At 44.7% G+C, this 14,191-nt stretch overlaps 1 protein-coding gene across 2 annotated transcripts in view; it reads left to right on the top strand.

Moving 5' to 3' along the window:
- Positions 1-6,079: 6,079 nt before the first annotated feature.
- Positions 6,080-14,191, top strand: part of SPECC1L (sperm antigen with calponin homology and coiled-coil domains 1 like) — a 70,160-nt gene continuing 62,048 nt past the window's right edge. Inside the window, exon 1 of one of the 2 annotated variants that reach the window (XM_075041670.1) lies at positions 6,080-6,205. The gene's annotated coding sequence lies outside the window, so the exon portion shown is untranslated. Of the gene's footprint in view, positions 6,206-6,699; positions 6,722-14,191 lie in introns of those variants that run through there. The other variant, XM_075041671.1, reaches the window with a different exon arrangement.

Genomic DNA, 14,191 nt, shown 5'->3' with positions numbered 1-14,191 from the left:
GGCCGTGTTATATCCCTGTGGATGTACAGAAGGGCAGGCTTGTGTACAAAACAGCTTCCTGCTTGGAAGGGGAAGACAGCGGCTTTCTGCAGCTGCCCCCCAACGAGGAGCACAACGGGTAGAGCCCACCAGTGAGCAGATGGCCTCGGTCCTTAGATGCTCACTTCTCCCCTGGGGCAGTCTGAGCGAGGTCCGGAAGGCAGTTACGGGAAGAGACTCGTCCGGTTCCTGCTTATTGTGCCTAATTGAATGATCAAATGCCAATCTACATACAGTAGCTCAAATTTCCTCCATTTTAGTCCCATTTTGGGAGAAACTGGGACTACACTAACTCCAGGTATTACACAAATAGTCAGCTGAAAACTGATCCGTATCTAAAAACTGTTTCAAATATAATGTAAAATCTGCCATAGCAAAAGGACATTTCTTCACAACAGCCTCTTCTAATCCCTTCTTTACTGCTTCTCACAGCCTAAGAGAAATCGTGGTTTGGGCTTCACAGTTACACATGAAAACCTGCAGAAGCCACTCAGTAATGGTAATATATTTGGAATCCTGGATAAAATTTACCTATGCAGGGACAGACGTTTCAAGAGATGGGATATCAGTACTAACCAAGGGAGCAAAAAGAGGGTAAGGAATTGTTGTGTTGGAGAAGCACCACAATGAAACAGTGAATTTTAAAATTATCTCACAGCAGGACACAGTGAAATGTCCTTTCTGTGTCTATCCATCAAAAAAACCAAACAACTAAGCCTTCTCTTGCCTATGTAAGTTGTGCAGTTTGTTCTTATCTCTAGTATTACAAGCATTTATAATCCATGAAGAATTCCAAGGAAAGGAGTTAAGACTATTTATTTAAATATAAATACAATTAAATTATATAATTAGTGCTAAATTATCAGGTGTAGAAGACAAACAACTTGTTATTGTTTGGATAATTTTGGGTTTCATCAGAGTTAATATTGTTGGCATTGTTTTAACACTACCATGTTAGAGAGTCAGTTTTTGACATTTTATACTGCTGTTGCTAGTGCTTCAGTATCTCATAGTGCTCTGTTTTTGGGAAAGAAAACCTAATCCTAATAGTTTAATACTGAAAGGTGTTGAAATTGTACTGCTAAACATCTCTCAGTTTAGGCCCAAAGAGAGGGAAAAAGGAAAGGGAAAAAGGGGGGGAAATATTGTCATTCTGGATAGTGGGGTTTTTTTAATTTTCTGAGAAAAGTGGTATGAAAAAGGGATCTAAAAACTGTATGTGGGGGAAAAAAAAAGGCATTTGTAGCCTTTCTTTGTACACAATGTTAAATAAAATCTCCTGTATCTATGTTTGTCAGGTTCTCTTGGTCTTATTTAACTAAAAACTGGGCCTACATTTAACTGAATGTGTGAACTGCATTCAGTTAAGTTTGCTAGAGGTATGGAATTTAACACTGGTGTTTCAAAATAGAAGCTATTTTCTGTTACAACGTAAAAGCTGTATCACTTAAAATCTAGAGGTTAGTACAGGGTTATTGCTGAATTGAACTAAAACAACTATAACGTGTGGAAGTAGTTCACATGTAAGGTAGAGAAGTAGCTGGGCAAAACAGTCCATTTTCAGATCTGTATTAATCTTTTTGTAGGACTACTGCTTCAAAATGCAACCAGTCTTGGGCCTTGGAACCTTTACATTTGTGTGCAGAGCACTTCAGCTGTAGTTACATATTTGCTAAGAAATCAGCTCTGGCCTCCAGTTCTTCAAACGTTGCATAAAATTAGTGGGGTTTTTGTAGGAATCCATGTGAAAACTGAATCAGTTATTTAAATCAAGTTATCTTGGTGCTTTATTTAAATCAAATATTATCTAAATTATTAATGGAATTAAAATACATTTATAGTTCAATATAGTCCAAATTTAATATAAAATATAAACCTCTCTATAATAAAAAGATACCTGCTTGTAAGCTTTCTAACTGATTTTCATTCAGTGTGGATCACAAAGATCACATGTCTCAAAGGCAATATCCAAAGTAGAGAAGATGTAGCTGACAGTACAGTGTTTAAAACTACACTGAAATGAGGTGCAGGTCAAGAAAAAAATGTCATGCTTACACCTAAATTGGGAAAAGAAGGGGAAAATGCAATGACAATTACTAATAATTCCTACCAGTGGTGTATCTGTGTAACATAAAATAGTTTCAAAATAGTTTTCAGATAGCTTCAATGTGGAAAACTGCAAAATGGTTCTCACTCAATTAAAAAGCGCAGCTTTGTAGTGCAACCACATTGAACGGCATTAGGATGCCCCTGAGTGAGCCTGCAAGGTGTCATAGAATCATAGAATATCTCAAGTTGGAAGGGACCCATTAAGGATCATCAAGTCCAAGTCCCTGCTCATCGCAGGACTACGTAAGACTAAATCATCTGACTTAGAGCATCGTCCAGATGGTCCTTGAGCTCTGACAGGCATGGTGCTGTGACCACTTCCCTGGAGACCCTGCTCCAGTGACCGACCACCCTCTCAGCGAAGAACCATTTCCCAATGTCCAATCTGAACTTCCCCTGATGCAGCTCCATTCCATCCCCTCGTGTGCTATCGCTAGTCACCAGAGAGAAGAGATCAGCACCTCCCCCTCTGCTGCCCCTCTTGAGGAAGTTGCAGACTGCGATGAGGGCACCCCTCGGCCTTCTCTTCTCCAAGCTGAACAAGCCAAGTGACCTCAGCTGTTCCTCGTAAGTCTTGCCCTCCTCTGGACACACTCTAATAGTTTGATGTCCTTCTTACAGTGAGGCGCCCAAAACTGCACACAGTGCTCGAGGTGAGGCCGCACCAGTGTTGTGCCGAGTGGGACAATCGCCTCCCTGGACCAGCTCGCTGTGCTGTGCTTGATGCACCCCAGGACACGGTTGGCCCTTTTGGCTGCCAGGGCACACTGTTGACTCATATTCCACTTGCCCTCAACCCAAACCCCCAGATCTCTTTCTGCGGGGCTGCTCTCCAGCCTCTTGCCTCCCAATTCGTATGTGTAAGCAGTATTACCCAATACCAGGTGGAGAATCTGGCACTTGCTCTTGTTAAATTTCATATGGTTGGTCATGTCCTACCCCAGGTCGGAGCTCTACCAGGAGCTCTGCTCACCTAGCCACGCTTCTGCCACATCAAGCTCTTCACTGACTACCAGGCTGGCACTTCTCAGCCGTTTCTCCTAGCTGCTTTCCCCCACTTGAAGACCCTGGGTGAGCAACTCTGCCACTGGCTTGAGATGAACCACAGAATGCAAGCTTGTGCAAATTCAGTCAGTACACACTTACAGTACGCTACTTCCCTGTAACAAGGAAGAACGAATGAAACTTAAGGCTGGAGCAGGATGAGAAAGAACATAAGAGTGCATAATAACCATGGATGTTCTGTGCAAATTGCTACACCTGAGCAGGTGTCTTCATTTTCCAGGCAGCCCTTGCGCTGCTTCCTAAGGCTCGGAGCAGGCTGCCCTAAGGCAGCTGCTCCCCAGAAGCCCTGCAGGATACAGCTATCAGTCTGAGACAGGATCAGCTGTACCTGCCCGACTCCCGAGAGACATTTGTCTGCTCTTTGTTAGAAGCCTCCAATTATGGAGATTCTGTAATCCTCTTGGGCAATCTCATCTAGTAGGTAACCACAATGAGAAAGTTTTCCTAGTAGACAGTTGAACCACTCTTGCACACATTACAGGATATAATGCTGCAATATTATGCAGGTTTTTTCAGTGACCTTTTACATTCCTGAACTAGGATACCAGCCGTATGCACTGTCAGCTAGCAGCTTTTTCATTAATTCACTGAGCTGAACGAACCACAGTCTGTTTCCTGCTAGAAAACAGCAGAGGCCCTTCGTGGGCTACTGTAAGAAATCCATTGTACAAAACAAATGCAGACATTTTTCACACCCCTTAATACAGAAGTAATGCTGCTGACTGTCATTGAAATGCCTTTTTTTTTAAACTGAAATATAACTTAAAAATCAATCCAAAGGTGGAAACACAGAACAATATTTTGTTGAACATATCATAGATCAGAAAACCTAGTGGAAATGACATTGGTCATATTGTTAGAAAACAAACATGAGAAATATTATTTAAGTGGAAAGGAGTCTTTCCATGTCAAACAAGTACACTGTGTCTATGCAGCAGCCTTCCAGGGGAATCCCCGCCAGCTAAGAACAGGCAGACTGACAGAGAAATGGATTGGGAAGGACATCTAAATAAAATGACTAAGACACATAAATAGGAAATTTTTCCCACAATGTAAATCAAACTATGTTGCAACATCTGGAAGCATACATCCTCTCAGTTTTAAAGGGAATTCTGATGAAATATAGATGTCATTTACTTTGATTTACAATATTAAAAATTAAATTTCACCCAAGATAACGAGGGGACTGTAAATCATACTTGCCCTCACCAATCTGCAGCCCTATGAGTTCTAGGAAAGAATGTACCTCAGGGGAGAGGCTGCAATGCAATCTTACACTGAAGTGCTTCTTTTGATGAAACAGTAGAATTGCTGTTGGGAGAGAGGCTTTAACCCATGGTCTGAGCTAAACAGAAACCCTGATGGGGAAACTTTCACAGGGATATGTCAAATCAGCACATTTTCTCAGCTGCTGTGTTCACAGCACTTTCCAGCCAATGCCTGTAAATACAGACTCTGCTGTGCCTCCCACTAAAGCACCAACACTGTAATTTGGGTTTATTACCTGCAGTTGCTTGTTATTCATGACAACAGTCATACATCCTGTGTAACAACGGTGAGCCACAAAACTTAGCTTAGCGCAGTCTTTTAAAGGGAGCTAAAAGTCTGAAAGCTTGTGTTCACGTGCAGTTCTTGTAACCTAAGAAGCCACAGCTATCCTCTATAACATTTAAACATTTACTTCGCGCTCAAATGAAAAGCTCTAATTAATAGAATCGTAGAATCATCGAATCATTTAGGTTGGAAAACACCTTCAAGATCATCGAGTCCAACCATTAACCATGCCCACTAAACCATGTCCTGAAGTACCCTGTCCACTCGCTTTTTGAATATCTCCAGGGATGGTGACTCAACCACTTCCCTGGGCAGCCCATTCCAATGTTTGACAACCCTCTCAGTAAAAATATTTTTCCTAATATCTAACCTAAATCTCCCTTGCCTCAACTTGAGGCCATTTCCTCTTGTCCTATCACCAGGCACCTGACAGAACAGACCAGCACTCACCTCACTACAACCCCGTTTCAGGTAGCTGTAGAGCGATGAGGTCTCCCCTCAGCCTCCTCCCCTCCAGGCTGAACAACCCCAGTTCCCTCAGCTGCTCCTCATAAGACTTGTGCTCCAGGCCCCTCACCAACTGTCAGGCACAAGGTTTAGGAGACCTGCAGCCCCTCCGCTCCCGCCGTGTGCGAGCTCTGGTGAAAGCTGCTCCACAGTTTTGGCGGCAACGGCGACGCCAGGCCGCCGCACCTTCGCCCTCAAGCTCTGCTGCACACTCCCGGGTTCCCTCCTCGAGGTTTCTCTGAAGCTTAAAATCTACGGTTTTATTCCACCAAAAAATAAAAATTAAATGTGTTTGGTGTTGGTTTTTTGGCTTTTTTTACCAGAGCCAGACCGCCGCCGCTGGCCCGCCTCAGCCCAGGGGCAGCGCCGACCCCTCAGCGCCGGGCTGCCGCAGCCAGGCCGCCTCGCCGACGGTTTGCCGGGCGCCGGGGGGGAGCCCCGACCGGCTGCCGTTGCCGTTGCCCGTTACCGTTGCCCGTTACCGTTGACCGTTGCCCCCCCTCCCCCCCGATCAGCACCGCCGCTGCCCTCCCGCCCTCAGGTGCTTTGCGGCGCGAGGCGCCTCACCCGACCGCGCCCCCTGCGGGAGGAAGCGCGCGAGGGGCGAGGAGGGGGGCGCCACGGCGCATGCGCCGCCAGCAGCCGCACTCCTCCCCCGCCCCCCCTCAGCCCAGCCCCTTCGGCGCGGGGTTGGCCTGCAGCGGGGTTGACGCCTGCGCAGTGCCGTGGTCCCGCCCGCGAGGGGCGGGGCGGAGGCGGAGGCGGGCGGAGGGGTCCCTGCCGTCCCCGCGCGCCCCTCCGCGCCCCCTCCCCCTCCCGCCGGCGGCGCTCGCGGCCCGGCCCGGCCCGGCCCGGTCCGGTCCGGTCCGGTTCCCCCCCCCCCCGAGACTCGGGCCGCGCCGCGAAGAAGCGGGAAGGAGGCGGCTGCCCGGTAAGCGCCGAGCGCCGGCGAGCCTAGCCTAGCCCAGCCCAGCCCCGACCCCCGCCCGCCGGGGGGGTCGCACGCCACCGCGCCAGGCCCCGGCCGGGCCTATGTCCCGAGCTCCGGCCGCTCGCACCTCGCTCCCGCCGGCGGCAGCGCCTCACCGCCGCGACGAGCCCCCTTCCCGCGCCGCCCGCCCCCGGGCTCGGTCTTCTCCTCACCGCCGCCGCCTCTGCCCTGAGGGGCCGCCGGCCGCGCTGTCACCCCTCCGCCCCCCCCCCCCCCCCCGCCGCCTTCCCCGCCGCGCCGCTCGCCCTCTCAGCCGGCCGCGGCGGTGACAGCCGCCCCGCTCCCGCCTCAGGGGCCGCCCGGCGGCGGCATCCCCCTCCTTCCCTCCCTCCCTCCCTCCCTCCTTCCTTCCCCTCGCTGGCCGATGCGCGCGTCGTCGTCCCTGTCACCCATTTTGTGACCGTCCCTCCGCGGCGCTTCGCCCCTGGGGGAGGCCGGTTCGGCCGGCTGGCTGAGGTAACGGAGGGCTTCGCCGTTGCCGGCTAGCTGGGCAAGCTCAGGTTTGCCCGGGTTTGCATCCCACGGTGAAATCGTTTTGTTTCACGCTGCTGGCTTGTTTCTGTGGAGAGGGGGTGGTCGTGGTGCGTGTGGGAGCTTTCTGAGGAGAGAGGTAGGGTACCTGCACTTCAACACCTTTGTAGCTAGGTTTTGCTGTGGTGGGGAGGACCTTTGTCTGGATTCTGGTCTCATGCTTGGCTGGAGGGCCGTTTTTCTGCATTTTTGTAGCTGAAGGATCCTACAAGTTCCAGTTTTGTGCCTGCTGCCTGCCTTCCTGTGCCTCACGGTATTCCTTCTTGCAAGTCTTATGTGACCTGGTAGTGCCAGGGATGGAGGAAAGCAGGTTCCTGCAGCTGGGTCAAAATCAGAGAGCCACCAGCCGGTTCTAAGAGTCTTCCATACTCTGTGTCTTCAGAGAGAAAAACAATGCAGTGCTGATGCTCAGCAAACTGCACTCTTCTCTCCACAATGGCATCTGCATCTCACTGTCTGTGATTGCATGAAGTGTCTGTCTGTGCTAGGATCTGGAAAACATAGCTCTCCCGTAGCAGAAAAATTTGTCTAGTACTTGGTTCCACTGGGTGAAAAGTGTTCTGAAGAGCCGTAGGTTCTGCTGAAGGACGTAGTCTCTGCAAGCTCTACTCACCCCAAAAGCAAATATAAACCTTCTGTTGCTGCTTCCTGCGTAATTAATGGTATGGACTTTGGCTGCTGAAATGTAGGCAGACTAAAGCCAGTGGCTGCTTTTAACACTCTGTGGATCACCATATAGTTCTGCAGGAGCTCAGATGTACAGTTTCTCCTTTCCCCTCCAGCCTAGTTGATTGTTGTTAGGTAGAAGCTAACAAAAATGAAAAGAGCAGGTCATTGTAAGCAGTCTGAGATTAAAATTGAGAAACTGAGATGGGAGCAGTCTCTTGTTTCTTGCTAACACTGCCACTTATTTTTCAGTTAATGGAAAAATCAGATTCTGGACTGGTAGACTATGTGAAATAGAAAAGAAAATCTGATTTTTTCAGATGTTTTTGTATGTCTGAAGACCCATGTCTATTTTTCTTTCTCTACTGAATACAATACATAATTGTGGGGAACAAAACATCTCAAATGTTTTTAATTTAAAACTTAAAAATTTATTGTACCATTTCTGTCAAATACAGGGCCATCTAGATAAACACTGCAGTCCACATTTCCCAGTTCTTTTATCTGCTCAAGTCGAAGAGCCGTTTGTTGACATGAGCTTTGTTGTGATCATTGATAAGGATCTGTGTTCTCTCTTTAGTAGTATAAGGGATTGGTTTATTAAAATTTGATGACGGTGGAACGTCGCAGTGGGCAAACATCTGTGCAGGGATTTCCAGTTCTCATGGACTGTACTTTTTATTGTGTTTTGCAGCTTACCAGCTCTGCGGTGTTTTCCCTTTCCCTCTGTGTTATGAGGCAGTGTGATCTCTGTGGCCTTCCAGGCCTGCTACCAAAGGGGTCTTCTGCATCAGGCATGAGGAGAGGCTTGAGCGAAGGTTTCCCTTAATGGAGAGTGTGTCCATTGTAGCAAATAAAAGAAAACTTGGGTGCTAGGCTGAGGTCTGGCATGTGATCATTCGTGCTAGTAAATTGTCAGCATGGTCACTGGTATGGCTTAGCTAGGCCATCTAGCAACTTCCTAAGCCATATCTGGGCATCATTCAAAGGTGGCGAATCCCAGGACTTCTCCAAACAGATGTGGGACATGGCCAGCCTTTCTGGATGGGGGAGAGGGGAAAGTGATTTTGGCTGTATAGTCACAAATCAAGCAGTGCAGGTTTGCCTCTGGGCTGGAGAACAATCTCTGGCCTGCGTTAGTTACTAGTCTAAGGTGTAGACAATGAGTTTTTGAAGTTTCTGTTTTTACGCTGTAAAGATTTCATGGTACAGCATAGATGAGGTGATGTACAGTTAACATTTTAGGTATGAATAAATATATACTTACATGTAACATGGTGAAGGGAAATAAGTTTGTGCCATTTTTGCTTTCTGATAGTATGAAAGAGGAAAATATATTCTCAGAAGGTGGAGGCATGCGATGGAAACTCCTTAAGCGATCTTTCACTAACATACTTCAGAAGTTCTTTTTTTCTTGCCTTGATCTTGCAACGTTGGAGCCTGTCTTGCCAACTAGGATCCAGTTCCAGAAGTGTGTAATGCTATTAATGTGACTGAATCTCTATTGCTCAGTGGGAAAAACAGCATAAGAAATGTTATGCTTGTACTTCCTGCCTTCAAAAATCACCTCATTTGATCTTATTTTTAGTCTTTATACTGAAAAAGGGAGAAAAAACGGGTGTTAGAAGCCGAGTTATATACTTAATCGTAGCCTTAAGTGACTAGTCACAAGGAACATATTACTTGTTTCTTTTGAGCTTATTCCAACTGAAATGATCAGAGAAGCCACCATTTGGAGCACTTAACAGTTTAATGCAGCCTGCAAGTAATCGTAGGATACTATCTTTTAATATACAAATAATTCATCGTTAGAGTTTTCACACATGCATGCATGATTTTCTTTGGGGAAAAAGGACTTTTTCTTTACTGTAAAGGCACCACAGTTTCTGATCTTCATGTTTGTAAATAAATGTCTCGGGATACCTGAATTTTGCAAAGAACTGAGACTGTTGCAAATAAGTGACAGAACTAGTAGCTTCCCGAATTGCAGAAAAGAGTAATACAAGAATAAATTGTGAAGTTAGGTAAAAGGGGACTTTTTAAAGGGGATCAGTCTGCAAGGTTTCAGTACCACCCTCCCCAATATCATAATTAAGAGCTAGCCATTTTTTACATACTAAGGAGCTGTAAAGCCACTGAAACAAAATTTCAAGAGAGAAAACTCATTTTTACTTACTTCAAGACTTGGTTTGACATTTATGAAAGATAAGTCTTGCATGATCCTCAGTTAATTTTATTTTCCAGCACTGTGTGCCAGAATGAAGCCAAGCTAATGATCGCCTGTAACTAACTGGTATATATGCACTGAACATCTAACATCTAGTATTTAAACAGTATTAAAAAGAATAAAGGTAGTATTGAAGTACTTGAGTGATGTATTTGATGACATCAGCCTGAAAGTATTCGTATTTTTCTGATGCTAAAAACATTTCTTTGACTTTGGTCATTTAGCCAATGTAGGATACGTGTTCTGCACAGGTACATCCAGTGAATAATGATTTCCTATGGGATATACATTTAGGGGTGTGGGGTGTGGAAAGCTTGACCAAGAGGCTGGCATTCTTAACAGTCCTTGAAACTTGCTGTGTTCTTCATAATACATTTCTATATAGTTCTTAATTAAAAGCACACAGTGGTTTTGGCAGATGGGGCCTTCTTGAAACTTTGGCTACAGAATTTCCTTGCTGTGTGAGGGTTGGTGCTGGAGAGGCTCCTTCAACGTATTTCACTGTTCATTGCTAAAACGTTGGCAGTCTTCATATTGACAAGTCTTAACTGACACGGACAAGTTTAAAAAAATGATCTATTAGAGCTTGATTTTCTCTATTTACCCATAGGATTTTTTTTTTACTGAGTTGCCAAGTTGTACTGAGCTTAAAGTTTCTTTTACTTAGCAAGCTAAATGACACTGAGATTTGATAATGGGTATGCATTTAAAGTAGCATCCGTTGTGCAGTGAAAAATATTTCTTTCTTTGCAAACAACGGTCTTGTCTTTTTCAGTTTGCTTTTCCCTAAGAAGTAACCAGCATTGTAAATAGTTAATGGCAAATATTTCCTTCAAGTCCCTGAAGGAATATGGGCTTTTCTGGAGGAAAAGAAAAAAAATAATTAAAACTGTTCTTTATAGACACAATTCCTACCACAAACCTGACTAACTTGTTCACTTCAAGTTCTAGTTTTGCTTTTATTTTTTTCTGTGGAAAAAAAAAGATCTTTTTTTCCTAGCAATGACAGGATCATGCAAAGCAATTTTTTATCTGCACTTACTTGTATCAGATGGACAATTATATGTCTCTTCTGGAAATGATGAGCTTCTTAAATAGGTACGGTTGCTGGAAGTTGTTGTCATCAAATTATTATTGACTTATGATTTGTAAATATGAGATGCATCCTTGAATGTGGCAATATCACCAGGTTTGACTATACTGAGAACTTTTCATCAAGAATTAAGATGTTAAAATGAATACTTTCTAACATAAACTTGTCTTCCACAACTGCTGCTATTCTTCTTTCTAGCCTTGTACAAAACTACAAGAAAGGCTTTCCTCAACCTATAAGTATGGGCATCCCTATGACTTTGAAAAAGTTTAAGGGTGCTGTCTTGCTATTTTCCAAAGGTTTTGATAGTTTGCTATGATAGATATTACTGTCATTTACAACCAAGCTTGGTCACAAGGAGCTGGTCGTCTCAAGGCCATAGAGGAAAATGGGCAGATGTAGGAATAGAACCCAGAAACCTGATTTAATAGCAAAGTATCCTTGTTTCATGGTAGATAACATCTTTTACCAATATAAATCTGCTTAATTAAGTGAGCATTATGGATTTTCAAGGATGGCCTACCCCCTTTCTTCAGTGCTGTGGTCATTGGTCGTCGTCTTCTTCCAGATGGAATCAGTACTGTAAGTAACACACTAAGATTAAGGGAGAGGAGAGTGAAGCTGCTGGAGGTCCGAGGGGCTTGTGCCATTCCATGGTGCTGCCAGCCCTTCAGTCTTGTGAACTCAAAATACAGGGGCTTGGTCCCATATCTTTGGACTACTATTTTTTCATATATCTTGGTTGACTCTCCTAACTTCCTTTTGTTTCCCACTTACAGAGTTATCAGTGTTTTCAGCATTAAAAGCTTGTCATTAATGGCAGGAATTGATTTGTTGTATTTATGCATCGGTTGTCATGAAGAAACAAAAACTGCTTTTATACTATGTGCTTCTAAGCTCTATATTATGATTTCAAGATTTGATCTTCCATATGCTGATATTCTAGGCTTTGTACCTATTTCTTTTTGTATTTTAACTCTATGTGTCTTTCTGAAAGATACCGAACACTTTCAAATTCATAGTAAATGGTATAAATTCTGTTTGTGAAAGCTCACTCAGGAAAAATATTAAAAACATTTTAAAGATTATAGTTCCAAGTGTGCACATGAGATTTCAGTCTACTTGCATTTCATGTTTGGAAGTAAATTTGCTATATTAGAAACATAAAATTATAGAAATATACATTATAAGAACTTCTTGACAGTTTTCTGAAAATGTTTCTGATCTATACCTGTAAACTATATCTGTATCTATCTACAGAAGAAAATTCCATTAAGTCTATAACTTATGGACATTAGGGTTGTAAGTAAAGGATATTTGAAGGAAAAAATAACTATAAAGACTTCAGTATAGCCTTTTTTAGTAGAAAGACTACATTTTTTCTGGAGGGAATGGGAAAGCTATTCTAAGGCCTTCAGCCAAACATCAAAGGCTCGCCACGAAACCTGGAGGCATAGGAGCTTCTCAAAGAAATACTGTAATAGTGTTTCACAATTGAAAGTGCTAAAACATTAGGCACTTGGCATTCCATGGTGGTATCAGCACATCAGCAGTCACATCAGTTAGGGATGCTGTACTGGTCCTGGGGTTTAAGTGCTTTCCCAGGCTCTGTCCCATGTAGAGTCCTGCATTGCTCCAACAAATAAACTGTCTAGGGAAACAGGGACTCTATAAACTGGTTAGTGATTCACCCTTTTCCGGAAGGCTTGGAATAAAAATGTGGAAGAGAAACAGTATCTTGTCCTTTTTCCTGGGGGAGGAAAAAAACCCCAGTGTCTGCGGATGGGAGCCTCTCCATCCTGTCCCAAGTACTTTTGTTCCATGTGATTCAAATGTATGTCCTTGGGCTTTCACATTGGGGTGGGTAAATGGTCCCCCCCTAGCGATACCAGGGTATTTAGGAAAGATTTGCATGCAGTTCTGTCTTCTGTCTCTCTCCCAAACCTGAAGGATTTTAAACCTTTAAAAGTAATGAGTGTGGTGCTGACAGGTCTTAGAGGTGAAGGAAGATGTGGGTCAGAGCACAGAATTCAAACCCATAGACAGCCAATCTTCAGACCCTCTGTGGTGGTCAGTGCCCTGTTTTGTCTTGTGTTGATTGCTTAAAAATAACATAGTTCATCTCTTGTCTCATCTGTCTTACCATGTGGCTTGGAAAGTGGTGGTGGTTGGGCAGCAATAAGAGGTTCATTTAAATCAGGGATGTTGCTATGTGTCCAATAGCCTGAGACTGTATTAAAACAAATTTGGGACTATACCGTCTCTGAAAGGGTGAGCCTTCCGTCTTGTTCCTGGTTCCCAGTCCCGCTGCTTCCTTTGCATCGTATCTAGCAATTATAAGGTGAGTCAGATCAGTCCTGATCTGACTGAAGAAACCAACTCATCAAAAAATGAGCTATGATGTCTAGAATTGAAAGAAGGGGGAGGACTGAGGAAGGGTGGGACTGCCTCTTTTGGTGGCAGGGTACAATTAAATTATTTTCATGACTAGCTTAAGCAATCCCCAGCAGGCACTTCTCTCCCCCAGCCTTAGCAAGGCTGGCTTGTGGATGGACCATTCCCACCCAGGCCATTCCCTTCATCCAGCTGAGACCAGGAAGGTTCTTCTGGGGCTGGGAATCCCAGAGCTGTAAGCACCTGGGGGCTGGGAAGGTCCCTGGGGGGGTGTATCTCTGTATGCTTCTCCTGTTCTCTCTTTTTTTTGGTGCAATGCCTTCAGGAATGTTGCCAGACCAGGTTGGTGGCGAAGTGGACATAGTGAGAACCCAGTCACCTCCTAGTTCCAGAAATCCAGGCAATAGAAAGTCCTCAAGTTGAAAATACATTAGTCAACAGCTAGTAGGAACAGATTTGTCATCGTCACCATGCCAGAAACAGGATTTGGGGTTTTTGGGTTTTGCACAAACCGAAGATTTGATGGAGTGTTTTGGATGAACAGGAGACTTGGTCAAAGTGACTCACCTATCTTACAGGTTTTACCTGTAACATACACGTGCTGTGAGCCGCCGCTCTAGCTCCTGAAATAGCACATTGCATGTCCTTTCTCTGTCCCCCTTTTTCTGATGGGAGCGAGGCTACTGCCTGCCTTTCTTCTGCCTGCGAACAGGCAGAAGCCTTTGCTGCAGTTGTTGATACAAGAGTTCAGCTGACAACATTTTCAATGGACAAAAGGGAAAAGGTCACTACTGGTCACCTACTCTAGCCAGCACTTCTGGGAACAGCTGTGCTAGAGACGGAGTATATTGCAATGAAAGCTTGTCTCCTGAGCTAGTCCGTTTGAAACAGAAGGAAGCTGTTGTGTTAGTTGCGCACCTTTTGTTGTGCTCTTCTGCCAAATTCCTTGGTGTTAAAATTGTACATTGCGGGTTTTGAAAGTACTTCCCTGGCGGTGCAAGGAAAATTTGCATGT

Source organism: Buteo buteo, chromosome 11 (genome assembly GCF_964188355.1).
Source record: "Buteo buteo chromosome 11, bButBut1.hap1.1, whole genome shotgun sequence".
NCBI classification, from domain to species: domain Eukaryota; kingdom Metazoa; phylum Chordata; class Aves; order Accipitriformes; family Accipitridae; genus Buteo; species Buteo buteo.
This window is presented reverse-complemented; position numbering and strand designations above follow the sequence as displayed.